The sequence below is a fragment of the Priapulus caudatus genome, unplaced genomic scaffold (assembly GCF_000485595.1).
Source record: "Priapulus caudatus unplaced genomic scaffold, Priapulus_caudatus-5.0.1 Scaffold403, whole genome shotgun sequence".
In the NCBI taxonomy this organism is placed as follows: Eukaryota; Metazoa; Priapulida; class Priapulimorpha; order Priapulimorphida; family Priapulidae; genus Priapulus; species Priapulus caudatus.
In genome coordinates this window covers 15,639-19,662 of record NW_014577464.1, presented here as the reverse complement: position 1 = coordinate 19,662, position 4,024 = coordinate 15,639, and the positions used below count along the sequence as shown (strand labels likewise).

The 4,024-nt window shown below is 42.0% G+C and overlaps 2 long non-coding RNA genes across 2 annotated transcripts in view; both read right to left on the bottom strand.

Annotated features, from left to right (window-relative positions):
* Positions 1–268, bottom strand: part of LOC106810007 — a 4,201-nt gene extending 3,933 nt beyond the window's left edge. The window contains exon 1 of the long non-coding RNA XR_001393941.1: positions 233–268. This is a non-coding gene — a long non-coding RNA (uncharacterized LOC106810007). The remainder of the gene's footprint in view (positions 1–232) is intronic.
* The window catches only part of LOC106810006, a 16,936-nt gene that overhangs the window by 4,196 nt on the left and 8,716 nt on the right, over positions 1–4,024 (bottom strand). The gene's annotated exons all lie outside the window — the stretch shown is intronic.

Here is a 4,024-nt window from a genome sequence, read left to right as displayed (position 1 = left end):
ACGCACGTACGCACACACACACACACACACACACAAACACACACACACACACACACACACACAAACACACACACACACACACACACACACAAACACACACACACACACACACATACACACACACACACACACATCACACCACACACACACATCACCACACAAACACAAACATGTACAGCAACATTATATGCACACACGTTGCTTATGCTCAATACGTTGCTTTATGACTCACTCCTGCACGACCTCTCTATCATGCCTGACCACTCTCGTTGTCTCCATGTTCCATACCTTCCATCTCGACGAGTGATAGATCTATTCAAAATCTAAACGATAACATCATCACACAACAGAATAGCACTAGACATAAACATCAAAGCGTATTACCATTATGACGTTCCTTCCGCCTTTCACCTCCCTCTTCTCCTACCTCAGTTGACTACAAAAATTTCATCAATTTTTCCTTCTCCTGCTAACTTCCTGCCTATCTTACCTAAGTCAACCAATATGGAAATTTTCGCCCATAATGTTTATAGTGTTTTTTATCGGCGTTTTAATGACGATTTTCGTTGGATCTAGAATGACGGTGTTCACCTGACGAGGATGCAGCATACAACCACAGCCGCGCTTCAAAGCTACTGCCCTTACTACGAGCGTCTCCCATACAAAACTAATACTCATCACATACACGCCGCAAAAAAACCACAAGCCTCACTCCACTATTGCTTACCTATGTCGCTTCGCATCTCTCAAGTACATCCTTTGATTAACCGCTAAACTGTCATTTGTCTCCCTCGGTCATGTTTGGATCGATGTCAAGCCAAGCGTCGTTGAGAATACAATATGCAGCCCATCTTGTAATTCGACAAATCGCATTATAGTTGTATGATTTTGTATTTGCTGTTAGGCGTTATTTGTGAGAAGCCGTTAACTAATGCCTTTTATGAATTGTTAATTCGATGATATTAGTGTACATTAATTTCACGACATGCTTGCCAAGCTAGATCATTTCCGATGCATAGTTGCTCAACGTAGCAAATACGAACGATCTAATGGATTCTAATAGTTTTATGTCCGTTTTGATTGCGCTTGCACCATTTTAGAATTTATTAGCTTAAAGTTATCTTAACAGCACTGACTAAGTCGATTTATAAGCGTGAGTTTAGCCTTTTCTCATTCAGCAGTAGCAGTAGCAGCAGCAGCAGCGCAGCAGTAATAGCAGTAGCAGCAGTTGCAGTAGCTGTAGCAGCAGCAGCACTACCACCACTAGCAACAGCAGTAGCAGCAGCAGCAGCAGCACTATCCCCACTAGCAGCAGCACCACCACCACCACCAACAACAACAACAACAACACCAGCGGTAGCAGCAGCAGCAGCAGTAGCAGCAGCACCACCACCACCACCACTACCAGCAGCAGCAGCAGCAGCATCAGCAGCAGCAGCAGCAGCAGCAGCAGCAACAGATGTGTATATGTGGTGTGTATGAGGCAAGCCGGGCAGCGCGCCACGTGGGACGTGGGTGGGTGAGACGGGTCCCGAGCGGGCCAGTCCCTCAAGGTAAGCAACATTACGGGCGTAACACGCGCGTGCTGCAGTCGATTACTATTAATAAAAGAATTGATGCTTAACAGTAGCGATGGTGTGCGTGTGAACCAGTGCGTGGGAAAGAGAAAGCGAGCAGCAAAGCGGAAAGCGTCGTTACTGCAACATGCATTCTAGACTAGAAATAAAAACATGCGTATACATATGTGCATCGCTCTCTTTCTCTCTCTTTCTCTCTTTCTCTCTTTCTCTCTCTCTCTCTCTCTCTCTCTCTCTCTCTCTCTCTCTCTGTCCGTCCGTCTGTCTGTCTGTATGTATGTATGTATGTATGTATGTCTGTCTGTCTGTCTGTCTGTCTGTCTGTCTGTCCGTCCGTCCGTCTGTCTGTCATTCTGTCCGTCCGTCTGTCCGTCTGTCTGTCTGTCTGTCTGTCTGTCTGTCTGTCTGTCCGTCTGTCCGTCTCTCCGTCAGTCTGTCTGTCTGTCGATCTGTCGGTCCGTTTGTCCGTCTGTCTATCTGTCGGTCCGTTTGTCCGTCTGCCTGTCTGTCTGTCTCTCTGTCTGTCTGTCTGTCTGTCTGTCTGTCTGTCTGTCTGTCTGTCTGCCTAGACTCCAGCGATCGGTCTCATCTATCGATTTACCTCCAGTTACGATTAATTGTTTCTTACCGATTATCTGCTAATACGTAGTCACGTTGCGTTAAATTATACGTAATTATGCGTGAAATACTGAAACGTATAGTGCCACGCGTGCGCGTGAATGGCGCGCACCTAACTGCCTAAAATGTTTCTCTTGTATTTGATTCGAGGCTTTTACGCAACGTTCATTACAGGTTCATTCTGCTACTTGTCAGCTTCTCTCCGTCTACCGTGGCGTGCATTAGTTTTAGAGCTACGCGTGACTGTAAATTGTCGGCACACGTACGTTAAAATATTGATCGATAAAATTGAGTCACAATTTTGTCTAGTTTTTTTTTAGCTTTTGTGCACTCGGCAGGGTCCGCGTTCCACATAGAAATTCATTAAAGCTGGCTTCTGTGTGGCCGCTGTACTTTAGGAATTTGCATGCAGAATATAATGTTTCCATAAAAATGGGCAATGATAGGTTTGATATCGATCACTAGTTTATATCGTATCTAGGAGGCCGCACCCGTTGATATCTTCAAGTTATTATTATTGTTATTATCTACTCTTGATATCTTGCAACGTTTTCTGGCACTCCTCATCTTGAAAAAACAATGGGCAATTTTGAGTGTTATAATTGAAGACATGAAATTATATTCTCATCATATTTAAGAAAAACAATCTTCTGATTATCCAATTCGAAACATAGCACATAATCATAAGTGGTTGTAACTTGTAAATAACTAATATAAAACTTAATTATAGGAATTGTTCTCTTTATGCACCCCGATTTCCCCATTCTTAATTTCCTAACATATATCCGGTGTCGCGCCATTTCAGTTCCTAACGTGTGATTTTCCGCACAGCTTGTCAAAAAACTACTACTTAAGATAATTCTTATGACTGATAACAAAATACACGTATTATTAAACTTTTTGCATAATTTTATAATGAGAAGACAGTAATCCAAGAGAAGTAGTATAAATATCGTCACAAAGTCGGGGAAAATATAATTTTCGTAACTAATCGGCAGATTTGCATCCCTAGAATTGTCATCTCGCACCCGTAGACGGTAGAGGCTTCATGTTTTCATGTTAGATCTTTTCATGTTAGAAGACATGTGTCCTATAGCATAATATCCACCTAACATTACTAAATGGTAGCCGTTGAAATCCAGTGGAAAATGTCCAATATAAAAACGAATAACTGGACATATTGACGTTATTATATATTTATTAGTAAAAACACGCAATCTAAATATATCGCCCCGAAGAATGGAAAACTACACTGCACATAGATCGAAAAATATTTATGGCGAATTAATGCAATAAAATCAGGTTCTTTTTATTTTCTATATTCTTGTGAATACGGCTGCATTGCCGACTGTGAGCATGAATCAGTCGTGCATGATGTAAATGACAAACAGTAGCCTCACTGTTATTATTTATTTTAACTATATTATCTTACACGATATCTATAATGGACGCGTTAGATCAGCTTTCATGGTAACGACGGGAGAATGCTGAGTGTCACTGCAAAATCTGGGTATCGTCGTTTCGATCCATACGCACCTGGCAAATACAGAGAATAAAAGTAGTCAGTGGAGAAATGTGGCAGTAGGAAATAGACAGTCATAAAACACAATATTTGATAAAGTATGGTACATCATAACGTATGTGTAAAAAGTGGCTGCTGCAGTACCAGCAGCAGCAGTAGCAGTACCAGCAGCAGCAGCAGCAGGTGGATGGGCGGGGGGGGGGGTAGTGTAGTAGCAGTAGTAGTATCCTCTCTTTGCTACTACATATACATATATATATATAAACAATATATTTCAAAAAAACAACCCCATTCTTTCTACAAACGG